We start from the raw sequence: 20,171 nt of genomic DNA on the forward strand, positions 1-20,171 counted from the left end.
AACTCAATAGATACAGAAAAAATATTTGAAAAAATTAATATCCATGATTAAAAACTCTTTTTTTTAAAAAAAAAAAAGAAAATTATTTATTGATTTTAGCAAGAGAGGAAGGGAGAGACACAAGAATGTTGATCTATTTCTGTATGTATGTGCCCTGACTAGGGATTGAACTGGCAACCTCTGCACTTCAGGATAATGCTTTAACCAACTGAGCTATCTGGTTAGGGTCATAATAAAACTCAACAAATTAGGTGTAGAAGGTACATATCATAACATAAGAAAGGGAACATATGGCAGGCCCATAGCTAATACCATATTGAATGATGAAAGGTTGAAAGAATTACTCTAAGATTTCACTTTCACTGATCCTATTCATCATAGTACTAAGAGTCCTAGCTAGAAAAATCAGGCAAGAAAAATAATAAAAGATATTAAAAAAAGAACAGGTGAAAATTTCTATATTCACAGACGCAATGATTTTTAAAACTGCTAGATTTAATAAATGAATTCAGAAAATTTTCAGGATACAAAATTAACATACAAATTAAGTGGCATTTCTATACATTGACAATAAATTTTCTGAAAAGGAAATAAATCAATCTCATTTACAACATCAGAAGCAATAAAAATACTTAAGATAAAGTTAACCAAGGAGGTAAAAGATCTCTGCTTGAAAATTAAAAGACACTAAAAAAGAAATCAAAGAAGACCCACATAAATGAGAAGGTATTATTTATTCATGGATTAGAAAGTTTAATATTGCTAAAATGTCAATACTACCAAAAGTCACCTATAGACTCAATGTGATACTTATCAAGATTTCAACAGCGTTTTTAATAAAAGTAGAAAAAAATCTTAAAATTTATATGTAACTGCAAAAATCACTGAATACCTAAATAAATATTGAAAAAGAACAAAACAGAAGGCATCACACTTCCTGACTTTAGCTATATTATAAAGTTATAGTAACCAGAACTGTATGGCACTAGTATAAAAGCAAACAGACCAATGGAACAGAATTGAGAGCTCAGTCCTAAGCATTTATGGTCAATTAATATTTGACAAGGGAGACAAAACTCATTTTTTGAAAACTTAATCTGTTCCAATCTCAACAGCTCAACCACTCATAAAATTTCTTACCCAAGATTCCTTTTCCACAAGCTTTGTACAACTTTTTATATTCAATTTTTTTCTTTTTTTCTAGAACAATCAATCATTTTACTTTAGAATAAAATTACTTTTCTTTCTCCCTCAACAAACCTGTCCTCCATATTTATTCTTATCCAGAAACACATTCTACTTTTCTTACCTACCTTTCATACACAGTTGTTTTTGTTTACTCATATTTTTAAGTAGTTTTAATTGATTAGAATTCTTAACCCTTAATATTCTTAATGCTTAGTGAAATCTAAGAAATAGACAATTGTGTATTGTCTGTTTTATTAGCATTCTGTGGATTGGCAAATTTATAAATATATTTTATAATTTCTAGAATTATTTTCTTGCTCACAGCAAACTTTTTCAATGTGTCACAAAACATATTTAGTGATAGACCTAAAGATCTTTTATTCCTCTGCAAGAGGAAACCAAAAGTGAATAAGCCTATGTTCAGTAATTAATGTTTCAGTGCTTTGTTTTATTTGAAAATGATGTAAATATCTCATAAATATTTATTATTTAATTTATCTTGGTATAACTTTTAAATATTAAGTTACCAAAAGCAAACAAACAAACAAAAAGAAACTATTTTAAGATAACATACTATAAAATGTAGTTATTGTTGACAAATTTATAACTTTTATATGAGATGTGTCTATTTAAATTACTTGTTCTTAATAAATGTTTACATTACTCATAAAAAATTTGAGACATTAAACAGCTAACCATCATCTGAATCTTGTTTTCTTTAATACATCCTGTAGCAGAAATAACATGAACTTATTTGACTTTTAGTAAACCTAAGTAAAATAAAAGTTGCATGTTTCTTTATATTTGATATTGTTAGCTCTAAGACATATCTGTTTTAATTATACCAACACACTTAAACTACATAATTTATTGAAAATTATCCTCTATCAAGTGTACTGGAAAAATACTTGGGTTCGCTTCTATGTTTCTGAGTGTTCTTGATTTATATAGATTTTTTTTTCTTTAAGAAAATTAAGTAGAATGCTTCACAAATTGATTTTGGCAATACCATCCAGAGCAAAAAAAATCACATATTTATAGTGTATGTATATAGTCATATATGAACATCCAGACAAATACAGTGATTTCATAAGTTTCCTTTTAAAATTTTAGCCATGACACATGTGTGATAAGGCAAATCTCACTAGTTTATAAAAAAACAGTTGTTCCAAATTATGTTTCTGGCTGATGGAATAAGGTAAGATTACCTACTCAGACAGCTTAAACTTTTTATTAATATTTATAAAGAAGACTTTTATAATTTTTTATTTACTTAGTTTCCAAATAGCCTAATTTTTTTTCTGATAAAAACCAGGTAAGACCAAGTAGAACATTTACATCGCAGAGGCACAGAGAAATGACATTTTGTCAAGGATTATTTCCCCCCAAAATTGAAATCTTTTACAATAGCAACAGGCCTTCTCGGAAAATAAAATAAGACATACAAGAAAACAATAGCTGTTCTTAGTGTAGACAAAAATGGGGTGTTGTAATAAATTTAACTGAATGTAACTTTGAAGTGTGATCTGTTCAAAAACCCATAATTCGGGAAGTTACAGTGGGTACTCACACCTCATGCCTATAATTTTTTTACTGAAAATTTATCTTCATGTTAAGCAAACTCTGTTCCTTGTTTTTATGCATCTAAGTTAACACACTTTTGTATCGTCTGAGAAGTGTAACCACCCTCAAAAGAACACATAATCTTGTTACTTGTCTTGTAATACTATCCCCACATTGCTTTCTTCCATCTTTATGTAATCTTTTTTTACATTCCCTCCTTAATTCCCAATGTATAAAAGAAAATGTTAGATATTGTTATTCTCCAGAGCATTTGAGATCTTGCTTCCATTGTCATCAGTTTGACTCAAAGAAACTTGTAAAAATTCTTTACTGATTTGGACATGTTTTATGTCAACACTGGGAAAGAAAGAATTGGTTTCCAAATGTACATCGAAATCAAATTCACAAGAGCTAAATTCAGAAAGCAAGAGACCACATGAAATTGTACTTTTCTCTCCTGACCAAGCACTACATACAGAGAGATCCTGGAGAACTGACCATTGTAAGAATTATCACCTTTCATTAGCTATTTCTAGATTCCCCAAGGTCTCATGGTCAGGCTCTAGGTATAAAGTAGAGGGTGTAGCCCCAATATCTATCAAAATTGGCAAATTTTTTCATTAATTTTAACTTTAGTTTCCTCTTGGGTATTTTAAGGAGTGGCTGTGAGTAGTACCAGAGAATCACTTGGAGTCCTGTCAAACCTGGGAAAGGCTCATATGAGGTTCTGTTGAGAGAAAGCTTTAAAAGTTTATATTCAGGATTGACTCCAAAGTTTTGACACATAGCCTTATCTAAATTCATAAGAACTTTGCTAAAAGAAACTTACATACATGGGCAAAGTAGCTGCTTCCAGTGGTGGCAGGCCAGGAAAAATCCATATCCTTCCTAGAACAGTGTTTTTTCATAAGGGGTTAATAGCATAAAGAGGGTTAATAGCAAAACCATATGGTGGGTAGTCATGTAGACCACCAGAAAGAATAATGCATTCCTAAGTTAAAAGATAACATCAGGCAGTTATTACACTTTATATATTTATTAAGCTCCCTCCTGAGGCATGACATTTGTCTTTGGGCAGGTGGCATTCTGGCTTTCTAGGCAGTCAGCCAAATATAAGGTTGCAGAGAGTCACAGAGAGTTTAGCATTCACAGAGAGGGAGGCACTTCCCAGACGTCATAGCTGCTGGAGCCATATCGCCTCTCTAAAATGAATTCCTCAACAGGCCCCTTTTCAAAGACAGATATGGGTCATTAGAGTTGGTGTTGAAAGATTTAAACAAAACCTTTGAGGACAATCGTTTTCCAGTATTTTAGCTGATTGCAATTGAGACACTGATGAATGGGATTGTGTTTTGATATTGGACCCCTGGGAGAGTGCACTAAAGGAGGCCAGGGGTTTTAGGTTTCTGCCCTTGGAGTTGTTGCAGTTAGAAGCCACTAACTGGGCAGATTTTTGTTTATGGTCTTGTATTTTTTCAGATTCAAAGACAATTTAGATAGATAATTAGTACACTGTGAATAGCCAGGTAATGGACCGAAAGGAGAAATTGGAGTTATGTCAGTCTTTTGTTTTAGATAACCCTTGTGTCTTTAATTTTTTATTATCTTTTTGCAATGTATCTTTCAATGAAGCTATTTTAGAATCTAGAAGACTTCTGTATGCTAATAAAATAAGTATTCCATTCTGTTTTTTAATATGAAAACTCTTGCTTTGAAGTCCACTTCTTAAATAATCTTGCCTAAGTAGAATGTTCCCCATAATGACCACTGTAAGTCTAGCTTATATTAGTAAGATTTTGCTATTTTTGTAAATCTCTTCAGCTTCTGGGACCACAGGTCTTAGACATAAATTAAGCCAGTGTGTTAAAAGATGGAGTGCTCAATTCCTTAAAACTTGAAGGTTCCATTTTTAAACCAATTCTTAGTTCTCTCAAAACCAAATTAATAATACCTAAGAGAAATGTGCCATTGAGTTCAAGATTTTCTGGTGTTTTACAGCATACCTCATTGCACAAAAACATTCTTAAGGTGGGTGGGTGACTTAATGTTAATCTAACTAGGTCTGTGAGCAATTGACCCTAGCACAGAACTCTTAGATTTACATGTGATCATTCTAACAGCTCTTAAGTGCTTGACCTGTGCCCACCAATTTTACAGCTTTAACTTCTGAGATTTCCATTAGCAATAGATCTGTTACTACTTTCAGAACATTTCTTTATAGAAGTAGATGCTCTAGTGGCTTTTAATAGTCCAACTTGTGCCTACTTAGATTTTGATTGCCAATGATCAAGTTACTCAGGATTTTTTTGTCTTTGTTTCCCTAAGTCTCCCACTAGCTTATGCTGTGGACTTACTTCAGAGCTTTGTGAGAACAAATCATAAAAAAATTACATAATTTTTAAAACTAATGATCACAAATGTACTTTATATCAAATTTGGGACATACAACTAAAGCAAAATTTAAAGAAAAGAAAATCAGACTCGAATAAATGAAGACATTGTCCAAGTTCACATATGGGAAAATCCTATATTGATTAATATCAATTCTCCCCTAAACAATGTCTCAATTATTTATAGTTTGTATCCAAATCATGAAATGAATTAATATAGAATAACAAAATAACCAATTTAAAATTAATATAAAAGTCAAATTCTCTCAACTGCCAAGAGCATTGTGGAAATGAAAAACAAAATAGAATGACATGTTTTATCATATATGAAGTCAATCACAGAGTTATTTTAATTAAACACAGTGTGAAAGTAGGATATTGTTACAGTAGTAGACACAAATAGACACAAAGATCAAATGGAACATAAAAGTAAATTCAAAAATAAAAAAACACACATATTAAAATTTTATACATAACAGAAGTAAGAAATGGCATTAAAATTATGTGAAAAAAATAGATTACTTAATAAATGCTGTTCAAACAATTGGCTATGTGGAAAATATACCATTAGGACTTTTTTCTCCCAAAGTATAAGCAAGAACTAGGCAAACAAACAATTCTTTTAAGAATTTAAGTATTAAAAAAAAATTTTGAGTCCCTGGCCAGTTGGCTCAGTGGTAGAGCATTGGCCCAGCATGTGGATGTCTCAGGTTTGATTCCCAATCAGGGCACACAGGAGAAGCAACCATCTGTTTCTCCACCTCTCCCCTTCTCCCTTCTCTTTCTCTATCTCTCTCTTCTCCTCCCACAGCCATGGCTCAGTTAAAGCAAGTTGACCTTAGACACTGAGGATGGCTCCAAGGCATTGCTTCAGGTGCTGGAATAGCTCAGTTGCTAAGCAACAGAGCAACAGCTCCACATGAGCAGAGCATTGCCCCATAGTGGGCTTGCCATGTGGATCCTGGTTGGAGCACACATGGGAGTCTGTCTCTCTGCCTTCTTGCTTCTCACTTAAGAAAAACATATTGAATAACTGAATGAAAATAAATCAGAATGCATTTATGATCTCAGACTAAGTATTATATTACTAGAGAAGCTGCATAAATATAACTCATAAAATATATTCATTTATATTAAAAATAATTAGATTGTCAAATGTCACCTCATGGAGTCATAAAATAAAAAAGAAACCTAAAATACATATAAAAGGCAAATATTATACTTCTAATATTTGAGGTTCTACAAGTTAAGAGAAACAGCTCTTTAAAAAAGTAACAGAGGAAAGAAAAGCTGACAATAGTAATTGTAAGGAAATGAGAATTTGCTCTTTGGGGGGTGTAAAGCCAGAAGCCACGGCCAGGGCCACCATCAGAGCAGCCAGTCCCATGCAGGTTCGCATTGGATTCGGACAGTCGGTAAAGAAACCATGGAGCCAAAAACTGGTGGGCCATAGCCTTTAATCCTACCTTGCACCCGGCGGGCAAGTAAAAATACACACTGGGCTCCAAAACCCAGTCACACTCAGTGCTCACAAAGCTACTGATTTATCCGAGTTTCCTAGAATCAAAGGTTTCTAGCTCACCAGCCTTATTTCCCTCAGTTCCCCATTGTAAAGCCAGGAGGCACGGCCAGGGCCACCATCAGAGCAGCCCGGCCCATGCAGGTTCGCATTGGATTCGGACAGTCGGTAAAGAAACCATGGAGCCAAAAACTGGTGGGCCATAGTCTTTAATCTAGCTTGCACCCGGCGGGCAAGTAAAAATACACACTGGGCTCCAAAACCCAGTCACATTCAGTGCTCACAAAGCTACTGATTTATCCGAGTTTCCTAGAATCAAAGGTTTCTGGCTCACCAGCCTTATTTCCCTCAGTTCCCCATCTTCTTCCTTATCCCAGATACAAACTCTGTACAAACTGGCATCTCACTCAGCACTCCGCCATCTTGGCTGCTTCTCCTGGCCTCCTCCACGTGGCCTCCTTTAGCTGCTGGCTCTACTCTCTCCGCTCTCTCATGCTAACCTCAGGAACCAAGAGCCCCAACTCTCATTCCGTCCCCATTTTATAGTGTAGAAATCCAAACCCTTAATCCAATATACAAAACAGGGAAGTCTCTGATACAAAGTCACTCTCTGAGGCATGATTGGATTGTACCGCCCTACATCAAAAAGGGTAGGAAAGGCTTAATCCCAAAACCAAGCCTCAGGCTACAAGGATTCTACCTGCCTTTAGCCCACCCCAACACACATTAATATCACCTGGGCGACGGCCTCCTCGTGTTATCTTTAACAAAGTGAGCATAATACATTTTATCTGCCCAACAGGGGGCATATGGGATTCTAAATGGTACAGCTTTGATATAATCTTAGAAATATAAAGATAAAAGTATAAGTATCCCACAAAGGGACCAAAATTTTGCCACCCTGAAGCTGCCTTTTGGGATATTGATTTGAAGTTCTTTATTAAGAAGTAAAAGACTCAGAAAGAACCCTTGATTCTTCCCCTTTCCTGCCCAAAAGATTCAGACAGAGAACCTGCTTCAGGAAGGAGATGTTAGGATGCAGCTTTAGCCTAATTTGAATTAAGTATGGTAAACACGGGCTTCAGGCAAGGGCCTGTTAGTTACAGACTCCTGTGTCCCATTGTTTCTGAGTTGTCTAGCAAGGATTTTCCTGACAGGTGTGTTCAGCTCCCCTCAACTACCTGAAACTCTTTCATTCTTACTTTTGAAATCTTTTTCTTTTACAGAGACAGAGAGAGAGTCAGAGAGAGGGATAGATAGGGACAGACAGATAAGAATGGAGAGAGATAAGAAGCATCAACCATCAGTTTTTCGTTGCAACACCTTAGTTGTTCATTGATTGCTTTCTCATATATGCCTTGACCGTGGGCTTTCAGCAGACTGAGTAACCCCTTGCTCGAGCCAGCGACCTTGGGTACAAGCTGGTGAGCTTTGCTTAAACCAGATGAGCCCACGCTCAAGCTGGCGACCTTGGGTTCTCGAACCTGGGTCCTCTGCATCCCAGTCCGATGCTCTATTCACTGCACCACGGCCTGGTCAGACTACTTTTGAAATCTAATATCCTGTTGCTCCCATATTTCTTTGTTCAAAAAGTGTCATATATACCCATTGTTGCCTCATTGTCTTTGGAATTTTTATAGATTTCTGTCTACATGAATTTCTCATGCTCTTATATTAAACTTGATTCTCTCCTGTTAAACTCTCTGTTAATTAGATTATTATCTCAGCCTACAAAACTAAGAAGATAGGAGAAAATGTATTAACATTTTTTTGGCCCTTAAACCTACAACATATTGATTCTACTTTTCAGTATATAACTTAGAGTAATGCCTTCACATGCACAAGAATATTAATTGCAATATTGTTTATAGGAGTAATATAGAAGAAATAATGTGAATAACTCTTAAAAGCTAATTAAATAACTGATGTCTAAACTTCATAAAATAAAATGTTTTATAGTAAACTAAATAGCCTGACCTGTGGTGGCACAGTGGATAAAATGTCGACCTGGAATTCTAAGGTCATCAGTTTGAAACCCTGGGCTTGTCCAGTTAAGGCACATACGAAGAACAGCTACTATAACAAGGTAATGCTTCTCACTCCTTCCCCCATTTTTCTTTCTCTCTCTCTCCTCTCTCACCTAAAAAATCAGTAAATATAGTAAATTTAAAAAATTATTCTAAATTTGTTCACATAATTGGCTCTCAAAATCATAATGTTAAGTAAAAAAATCAAGTTGCTGAAAAATGTGTACATTTTGATACCATTTTAGATATATTTAAAACTGTAGTGTCAGTGCTGGTCATGATCCTTTCCTGCCTCCCCCATCCTTGGCATCATGGTCATGGATCCTGGCTGCCAGCTATAGAAGGAGGGTAATAAAACTTCAGCTGAGGTTTTACTAAAGACAAAGGAACTGAGTTACCAGATAGCACAGAACCCTGTGTACATCTCGCCCCTATTCCCTGCTTGCCTGCTGGCCTGCTTCCTTGCTTGTAAACAGAAATTAGCTTGAGCAATTGCCCCTACCTAAAACCTTCTTGTTTGCCACACTTAATTCAAATTAGGCTAGGGCTGCATTCTAAGATCTCCTTCCTGAAGCAGGTTCTCAGTCTGAATCTCTTGGGCAGGAAAGAGGATAGTGTCAAAGTTTCTGATTCTTTTATTTCTTAATAAACAGCTTAAAATCAATATGCCCCAAAACAGCTTTAAGGTGGCAGAATTTACGTCCCTTCATTATGTATTGTTTATTAGGGTTTAAACAAAGAAGAAATTCTGGAATAAAATTGTATTTGTTAGAATCCCAAATCTGTTATTCTGATATTTCCTACTTCTGTGATCTTTGACTTGTTTATCTATAAAATGAGAAAAAATACAGGTGTATAAATTAAATTAATCATTTAACATCCTGGGGAGTGTATACTGTGCACATTAAATAAATACATTTCATAGAAAATTATGTGTGGTTAATAATACATAAAATATGAACTAAAATACTTATAAGAATTTAAAACACTGGTTTTCTCTAGCAATGAATGCAGAAAATAAGACCCCAGGAGAATTAGGGGATTGCAACTCAATCGGTTATATTTTACTTCTTTAAATTACAAAAAAATATATATAGAGAGAACAATACTGGCTTAAGATAGATGATTTTTAGTTTATAAGAGATAATGACACTTACAAAAACTGCAACAAACACCTGGATAAATATAACAAAATAGTTTACTGCATAGTAGAACTTATAAGAAATACAAATATCAAGTCACATAACAAATTGGGAACCAAAAGCCAGAATTATAAATTTTTGAGATGATATTACAGCTTTGCTAAAAAGTGATTGTTCGTCTCAGATAATTTAAGGTTTTGCGACTAGAGGTGAGGTTAAGGAAGAGACAGGAATTAAGAAGAATTTGCATAAATCTTGGGTCAATTGGGTGTTATTAATATTGTGGATGATTTAATGGGTAGTGCAGAATGTTTCTGAAATTTGTAAGATGCATAGTATCTTTAGTTTCTGGGCACTAAATATAAAAAATTCTCTTCAGTAATTATAATAACCACAAAGTCTTTAATACCCTTAAACACCCTTTCATTGTTGTTAAAAAGTTTGACTGGATAAAAGTAACTAGATAGCATGGATAAGTAAAGAAAAAAAATTTACTAAGTTCTTAGCCAAAATAGTTTCTCTTGGAAAAACAAAAACTCTCTAGATTTTGGTTTTAGGATTCAAATGTATACTACACCTAAGTTTAACAAACACCAAGAAAAGATACTGATATAAAATTAGTTCTGTACTATCCTCTAGTATTTGGTAATTATAAATGCAAAACTTCTCTGACATAATGTATTCAAAACCTAGAACACATGGGCTCTATAAAGAAACACCAGCCCTGGCCGGTTGGCTCAGCGGTAGAGCGTCGGCCTAGCGTGCGGAGGACCCGGGTTCGATTCCCGGCCAGGGCACACAGGAGAAGTGCCCATTTGCTTCTCCACCCCTCCGCCGCGCTTTCCTCTCTGTCTCTCTCTTCCCCTCCCGCAGCCAAGGCTCCATTGGAGCAAACATGGCCCGGGCGCTGGGGATGGCTCTGTGGCCGCTGCCTCAGGCGCTAGAGTGGCTCTGGTCGCAACATGGCGACGCCCAGGATGGGCAGAGCATCGCCCCCTGGTGGGCAGAGTGTCGCCCCATGGTGGGCGTGCCGGGTGGATCCCGGTCGGGCGCATGCGGGAGTCTGTCTGACTGTCTCTCCCTGTTTCCAGCTTCAGAAAAATGAAAAAAAAAAAAAAAAAAAAAAAAAAAAAAAAAAAAAAAGAAACACCAAACACTACTACGACACAGTCAGAAATAACAAACAGGAGTATCAGAGCCCCAAATAAATTGAAAAATTAAAAAAGCAATCAGAAAAAATATATATATACTTTTAAATAATCGGAGACAAAAGAAAACACATTAACCTAAGCCTATAAATATCAAATAAGATATTAAAATTTAGATTCTTGCAAAAGGACCAAAATGAAATGAAATATTGGTGTTTGTGTTGCCTGTCACCACTCAGCGAAATAGGTAAAAATAAGGATTGGATCTTTATGGGTGCTTTATTCACATGGCTGGTGATCTCAGAAAATGATGGTTATATAACAACAACAAAAATCAAGAACATTAAAAAATGTATCTTAACACTTCATCTCAGCCAACATTTTATAGAGGGAAAAAAGGAAAAAAGTAGGTGAAGGGTTTGGAATTTAGATAAAAGTTGATTAAATAAAAGCTGCAGTTCAGGAATTCTTCTAGTGTTTCTACATCTGCTGACCAGTAATTTTTTATCTGCATCCTTGTCAAGAGACATTCAGTCCTTGGAGCAAGGGAGCTTAGATACCATCTTGTTGTGGATCTCCTGGGCGTGGGGCACAAAGGCAGGTTGCTTACAGCTTCATGAAGTCATGTAGGCTAGCTATGTATCCAGCTCCTAGAACAAAGCTATTTATTTACTTTAATTGTTAAGCCTACTGATTATAACTAAAAGCTATTATTACTAAAGCTAAATTTCTATCGCTTGCTTTCCACCATCAAGATCTTGAAATAAAAATGCAATACTTAGATTTTGTAGAAGTCATTCAGTGGTTAGGGTTAACAGCAAGTTAGTATATCTGAGAATAATACTACTGAGTTGATAGATCTGAATAGTGAGCACAGAAAGATAAATACATGGGAAAACATACGGAAGATCTAAGAAGCATGAATAAAATATAGTATGTTGCAATGTGCATCTAATTGATGTTTCAGATAGAGACGATAGAGACAGTGTTGGACAGGCAATAGTCAAAGAAATTATAGCTGAGAATTTAAAGTAAAACTTGCTAAAGATATAAAACTTTATATTCAAGAAGGTTTATCCTAATTATGATAGCTGTAATAAATCTAAACCAGAAAATCTCTAAGGAATCTGCAGGACATCAAAGCAAAAGTAAACATGTACAATGTAGCAAAAGAAATCCACACACAAAACAGCAGTGGAATAATATATTTAAAATCATGAGAGATAATAAGTATTAACGTAGGTGGTTATACACTAAGAAATTACTACCTAGAAGTGAAGACAAAGGTTTTCTCTGGTAGAAAATAGATAATTTACACGCTTCACATTCTTTCTCAAAGAACTGCTAAAACATGTTTTAAAAAGAAGGAAACAACTCCAAGGAAAAGAATGAAAGGGAGAATTAGTTACCAAAAGGTGACAAATATTTAAGTAGATCTGAACAAGTTGCAACTATATTAAACAAAAACAGTGATAAGGACCAATTTGGGGGTTATTAATACAATATAAAACTGAGTTACTAAGAAATAATAACAAGTAACATGGAAAGTGAATTAGTGAAGATTAAGTAGTCTAAGGGCATTTTTACTTCTGAATGAGGATAGAAAATTGATTAATTTTAGTCTTTGTCTATCTTGTATGTCTTAAAACAGTGGTCTCCAACCTTTTTTGGGCCACGAACCTGTTTATTGTCAGAAAATATTTTCACAGACCGGCCTTTAGGGTGCGAAGGATAAATGTATCACATGACCGAGACAAGTGTCAAGAGTGACTCTTAGATGGATGTAACAGAGGGAATCTGGTCATTTTTTAAAAATAAAACATCATTCATACTTAAATATAAATAAAATGGAAATAATGTATGTAAGTTATTTATTCTTTCTCTACGGACTGGTACCAAATGGCCCACGGACTGGTACCGGTCCATGGCCTGGGTGTTGGGGACCACTGTCTTAAAAGGTTTAGAGTGATCATTAAGACAATAGAATTGGAATGTGTAACTTGCAAATCAGATAAGAGGGCACAATAAATTATTTCGTTAGTATTTAAGAGTAGATCTACAGTAGTAAGAATAATAAAATGATATATAAATAACTAATAAATAATTAGAACATGTAATATTTTAAAAATGCAATTTATAATAATAACCAAAATATAAAGTACAAACCAATAACAAAAGTTGTGCAACAGGAGAAAATTATGACACTATTGTAAGACAAAGAAGAAGTCCTAAAAACATACTTACTCTTAAGACTTTTAAAAAACTGATTTTGCAAATTAAAAGTTGAAGAAAACAAATGGATAGTTGAAAAATAAAACCAGAATAAATGTAAATTGTGCTCAATAATTAAACTTACAAAAACTTATTATTGTAAGAACTTAGAAGTTATGTTAGTGTGAAAATAGTGCAGGGACAAATAGATGAATCATGTAGAATAAAGAGACTAGAAAAATTTTATGTATATATGGAAACTTGCTGTGTCAAAGAGATAGCTTTACAAAGGACCATTTATTTAATGATTCTATGATAAACATATAATGTAAATAAAAAGTGAAATTTGATTTTGACATGAACTGTGGAGGTTCAGTGGATAAAGCATAGACCTAGAATGCAGTTTGAAACCCTGGCCTTACTCAGTTAAGGCACAAACGAGAAGCAACTACTATGAATTGATGTTTCCTACTCCCCCTCCTTCACCTTTTTCTCTCTTCTGTCTCTAAAATTTATAAATAAAACTTTAAAAATTATAAAACAAATAAAATATGAGGTAAAATATGATTTTGATCTCATACTACACACGAAATTAAATTTCAGAAAAAAAACATAATGTAAAATTAAGAACTATCAAATTATTAGAAGAAATATAGAAAAATATAAACTAACATATGTATGATTATAAAATAGGAAAGTTTTTTCTTAACCAAGACCAAAAAGTACACAGTCTCCAAAGTTAAATATTGGTAAATTAAATTTTATTAAAATTTAAAATGTGGTATGGTAAAAATGTTAAAAGACAAACCACAAATGGGAAAGTGATTTATTAACTATATACTCAGTGAAGGGTAAGATTCAAAAAAGCAAAAAATGATTAAAACACATGAACAGGCAATTCACCGGGGAGAAATCTTACGTGTTCAATAGATACCTGATTTAACAATATTTAATTTAAAAATATTAATGAGATAAAATAACTTACATATAAATGGCAGAGAAATATGAGAATTCTTAGATCAATTTGGTGGAACCATATTAGAACATAATTTAGCAGTACATATTAAAGTAAAAACTTAGCAAACACTAGAATCTTACATTTGCATATCTACTTGTCACAGATTTTCAAACAAAATGATATTCATTATAATATCATATATAATAAGAAGTGTTTTTAAAAGAAAAAAAAACTTAAATTTCTTCAGTAATAGAATGCATAAGGAAACTTCCAAAATATAATAGTTTACAGTGGTAAAGTTAATGAATTAGATTAACCTTTTACCTTAGTTATAACAAAAATTTCTCAAGCCAGGACACTGTGGGGAGTATTTTAATAGTCATTTAAGTATGGCATTTCTTCCCCCTAATTACTGGTAGAAGCAAATATATATATATATATATATATATATATAAAGAAAATATGCAAATATATATATATATATAAAGAAAAATTTACCAACTTATGTTTTCAGTGGACCCACAGTTTAAAACTCAGTGATAAGATCACAGCTCAAAAAATCAAGGTACTTAAGAAGAGGAGCTACTATGTGAAAGTTAGCAGAAATAAAATGCAAGAGATTCAGGTACCAAATTGTGCAGATATTGACATTTTCATATATGAAGTATAGAATGGCTTCATGTTAAATAGTTATAGAAATGAAAGAATGTAATTGCAAATATGAGAAGACAAAAAACCTAACTGGAATAAGCTGGCACATTTTAGAACTCTATAAAGGAAATATAGTTGCTGAAACAAAACTAAATTGATAGATTAAATAGCAGACAGAACACAGCTGCAGATGAAGCTAATGGATTAAATTATATACCTGTGGAAATTATACAGATTCAATTACAGACAGATGAGAAGATGATACATATAAAAAAGACATTGAAAATTATGAATCATTAAATGAGAAAGTTAAATGTATCTTGCCTGGGTTTCTGAAAAAGAAATTATAGAGGACAAAGGCCAACAATACTAGAAAGGATGTGATATTTCTTATAGCTGATGACAAATATAAATCTATTAAATCCTGTAGGAATGATATATCTCAAGCAAAATTTAAAATCTATATCTGGATACATTAAGTGGAATTACAGATTCAACAATGTAAGACAAGATTTTTACAGCAGTAAGGGAGAAAGGAGTTCAAAGGAAAGACAATAATACTGGCAGTAGCTTCTCATCACCCACTAAAAATGTAATAAAATAGTTCAATAAAAGCTTCAAAAGAGTTGAAACAATGTAACTTTTAAATTAGAATTGTATGCACAGAAATACTCTCTTCCAAGAATGAGGATCTACTAAATACAATTGTAGACAAACAATAATGATGAAAAATTCCCACTAAGAGACTTAAACAAAAGTACATCAGAAAAGAAAGAAAAAAAGAAAAGCAATTTCAGAAGAATGGTCTGAGATTCCAAAAGTGATATAGAGTGAGTAAAATGCATATGAGTATAAATCCATACAAACATTGTTAACAATGATAATGATGAAGAGAATGGAGAGGATGACAAAAATCACAATAACGTCTCATTAGTTGGATTAAGGAAAAGTAGGTCTAAAATTCTAGACAGTAATAATAGTTTGGAAGAAATTATTTGAATTAAAAGAATTTGAAGAAAGAGTAACCAAATAATGCTCATGTTCAGTAGTTAAGGTATTTGAAAATTATGTAAATTTGGACATTCTTTTTTTTTGTTACAGAGACAGAGAGAGACAGAGGAACAGAGAGAGACAGGCAGACCAGAACAGAGAGAGATAAGAAGCAACAACTCTTTGTTGCGGCACCCTAGTTTCTCATTGATTGCTTTCTCATATGTGCCTTGACTGGGGGGCTACAGCAGACCGAGTAATCCCTTGCTCAAATCAAGTCAGCAACCTTGGGCTCAAGCTGGTGAGCCCTGCCCAAACCAGATGAGCTGGCGCACACGCCAGCAACCTCGGGGCTTCAAACCTGGGTCTTCCATGTCCCAGTCCAACGGTCCATCCACTGCACCACTGCCTGGCCAGGCTGTAAATTTGGACATTCTTAAATTATAATGTTATAAACATTTCAAGGGCAACCACTAAAGAAAGAAAAATAGTGTGCATAAGTGTCTAAATTTAATGAAAAGAAAAAGTAGTAAAAATAAAAAAAAGAAAGGACAATCTTAAATAAGCAAGAAAGGATATAAAGAGAGAGTAAAATTAAAAGTAGGACAAATATAAATTAAAAAGTAAAACTGGGGAAACAGGTACATTTCTAATTAGACAATTATCACAAATTAAATAATAAATTGTTGGAATAAACTTTTTGTTTTATCCAAACTGACAATTTTTTATCTAGCAGAGAAAAACTTAAAAGATAGGTTCTTAGAAAGAATAAAATAGAAAAAGGATAGAAAAAGATGTTTTCACACAAATACCAAACAACAGAAAGGTTAGATCGTTATACTGATAAAAAACAAAATAACTTTATGAGGAAATAAATTCTAAAAATAGCAATAGTACCCACATAATAAGTTTCTTTTACCAGTAATATGTGCCTGATCAGATGGTGGTGCAGTGAATACAGCATATGATTGGGACACTAAGGATCCAGGTTTGAAATCTCGAGGTTGCTGGCTTAAGTACGGGTTCAACAGCTTAAGCACAGGGTCAGTGGCTTGACCAAGGGGTCACTGGCTCAGCTGGAGCCCCCAGTCAAAGTATAATACATATAAAAAAAACAATCAATGAACAACTAAAGTGACACATTAAACTATGAGTTGAAGCTTCTCATCTCTCTCCTTTCCTGTCTGTGTGTCTGTCTCTTCCTCTCACTTTTTAGCTATAAAAAAGGGAGTATGTATTATTTAATTTTTAATTTATTTATTGATTGATTTTAAAGAGAAAGAGAGCAAGAGAGAGAGATGTTATAAAGTACTTTACTTTAATCTGCGGGTTACATAGAGGCACCAAGACAGGATACAGAAGAAATTTTAGGAGGAGATTTATTAATAAGCTGGCTACATATGATTGACATGGGGTATAACTAACCAAAATTGTGCAGCCTAGATCATAGCTCTTAGGTTGGTTATGTAGACATGATCACATACTGGTTGGGGGGAAAAGGAGGGGGAGCATAATACAAAAGTTATTTACTGATAAGCTTACAACATTTATCTATAGGATCTATTAAAAGGAAAAACATTCCTATGTATCAAGACTACAAGATAACACAGTAGTGATAAATGTTTTATATACCTGACACAGTCGTGATAAATGTCGTTTTACTATCAAAGACATTCCCAAATCTTCCAGGGTTTACACTTATCCTTGTTGCCACAACAATGGGAAATGAAATACTTAGGATAAGGAGAGAAGCTAAATGAAATTACCTTTGCTAAAAGTGTTGGGACTTGTTTAGTTTACAAGTTCTATACATATAAAGAATTTCAAAAGAGATGATTATTAGAAAGTATATAAAATGTTACAGAATGCAGGTTTTTCAAGCAAGGAGAGTGGGTTTTTGATCCCTTTGTCTAAAGGTATATGTCACTCTTATGACTCCAGGAGGGGAGGAAGAGTTAAAGGAGTTTTTAATTAAGTTATGTAAACATTGTCTCCTAAAGGCTCTTAAGAAAGGGGAAGATAAGTTCTACCTTCTTTGCTCTATCTAGCAAGTAGTGGCCTCAGTCTTTCCAGAGAACTATAGTTAAATTATGATTAACTACTAACTAACTTTTGCGCCTTTAATCTCTTTCTCTTGGGTTTTTTTCTCCTCAGAAGGGAGGGGTAAGGGGGGACCTGGCTATTCTTCTTGAAATACCAGTATCAACAGTTTTACAGTTTCTTGACACCCTATTACAGAGAGAGAGAAACATTGATTTGTTGTTCCATTTATTTATGCACTCTTTGGTTGATTCTTCTATGTTCCCTTACCAGGGATCTAACTTACAAATTTGGTGTATGATGATGATACTCTAACCTACTGAACTACCTGGCCAGGTCCAGAAATATATAACATTTTAAACAAAACAAAATAGCCCCCAAAATTTATAAAACAAAAATTGATAAAACTGTAAGGAGAAACTGACACATCCAAAATCATAATATTTACCTCAGTTACTTATAAATTGATCTTTTGCTCAACAAAAAACAAAGCCTTTATTAGAAATCACGAGAAGTTGGTAGGATAGTTTAATTAATGTTAAATGTACAAAAATAGATTTTCCTTACAATGATGAGAAATATAATCATAACAATTATGTTCACATTTGTAATAAATCTTTAAAATATCTAAGATTAATTTAACAAAATTACAAAGACAGTATAAATTGGAGAACATAAAATGAAATCTGTATCAGTTTCCTGGAAGGAAAATTTAACATAACATACATATCATTTCCAAATCAATATCTAAATTAAAGTGATTTCTATAGTAATACTATTGCAATCTAGGGATTAAATTTGAGATTTCAATAAAGGTATTTAAACATTTATATCAAAAGCATGATCTTGGAAAAGAGAAATAGAAGTGCTTTACTTATCAGATGTTAAAGTTTCTTATAATGTAGCTATTAGCAGACCAATACCAATGGCATAGTAATAAATAAATGAAACAGAAAAAAAATATGAAAATTCATTAATTGATCCAATTCATTAGAAATAGGTCACTTCATTTCACTTCTCAGAAGAATTTAGAGAATCCAGAGTATAATGTCAGCAAAATGGTGGCATAAAAATTTCTACTGTGCCCTCCCACCATCAATTTGGACAACTGTTTGCACATGAAAAGTTTTCTTAAAAGCCAGGATTAAAGGTGAGGGGTTACAGCACATAGAGGAAGCATAGAAACAAAAAAAGATACATTGAAGATAGCAAAAAAAATGTAGGTTCACATAACCCCTGTTACTCCTCCCTCAAGCCCAGGCCAAATTCTCCTCAGCAATTACCAACTTCAGTGGCCCCAGGCAGAATCTTCTGCCCCAAGAGGCATTTTTGGCACCAAGTTCCCAGTGAGTTCCTATGAACCCAGGCCCTGGCTCACCCCAGAGCCTGACTACTCCAGTGACTCAGGTAGCTCACGTGACCCCAGGCAGCTCTCACAGAAGGGCTCCTTGTATGCTCCCAGGTACCCAGGCCTTCATCTCACCCCAGAGCCCTGAAGCTCCTGTGACTCCAGGCAATGCTTGTGAGTCAAGAAACTTACTCACTCTGGTGCCTGTCTACTCCAGTAGCCTTAGGTATCTCTCATAGCTCCAGGTGACTTCCATAGCAGGGCTCCCTATGAGTGCCTAGGAACTCTGTCTCCTGTCTCACCCGGTGCCTGCTGATGTGGGGAACCCCAGGTGCCTCTTGTGACACCAGGTTATGGCAAGCTCACGAGGACCTAGGACCCTGCATCTTTCTGCCACCTGCTGGTTCTAGTGGTCTCGGGCAATGTTTTTGGTACTAGGCTCCAGACACAAACCTATGAAACCAATCTCCCAGGTCACCACAGCACTGACCAGCTACCAATGTCCTACATGACTTCTATGACCCAGGCTCCCACCAGGCTCCAGAAGACACAGGCTAATGGCACATTCAGCCCTGCACAGTTCACATGGCTGGATTTCACGGCAGCACTTGTGGCTTCAAGATCCAAATCAATGGTCACAAATCCCGGCTCCAAGGGTCACCTGTAAACCCAGGGGTAATCTATAAAACCATGATACGAGGCTTTTGGTCTACCGATCCTAACACAAGCTGCCCAAAATCCCCAGTAGAAACTCCTCCTAGGGACACTACCATATTGCTTACTCAGAATCCCTGGACAGGTTGACTGGTGAAAAGCTTTTCCTGCTTAAACCAGTATTTACATACTAAAAGGGGTGAGTGTGTTCACACCAATGAAAGGCTAAAAAGGTTATGAATAATAATGTAACACAACACTATCAAAAGAAACTAATAAAGTTCCAGTGACTGACCTTAAAGAAAAAAAGACATATGAACTGTGTCACAAAGAATAATCCTC

Source organism: Saccopteryx leptura, chromosome X (genome assembly GCF_036850995.1).
Source record: "Saccopteryx leptura isolate mSacLep1 chromosome X, mSacLep1_pri_phased_curated, whole genome shotgun sequence".
NCBI classification, from domain to species: Eukaryota; Metazoa; Chordata; class Mammalia; order Chiroptera; family Emballonuridae; genus Saccopteryx; species Saccopteryx leptura.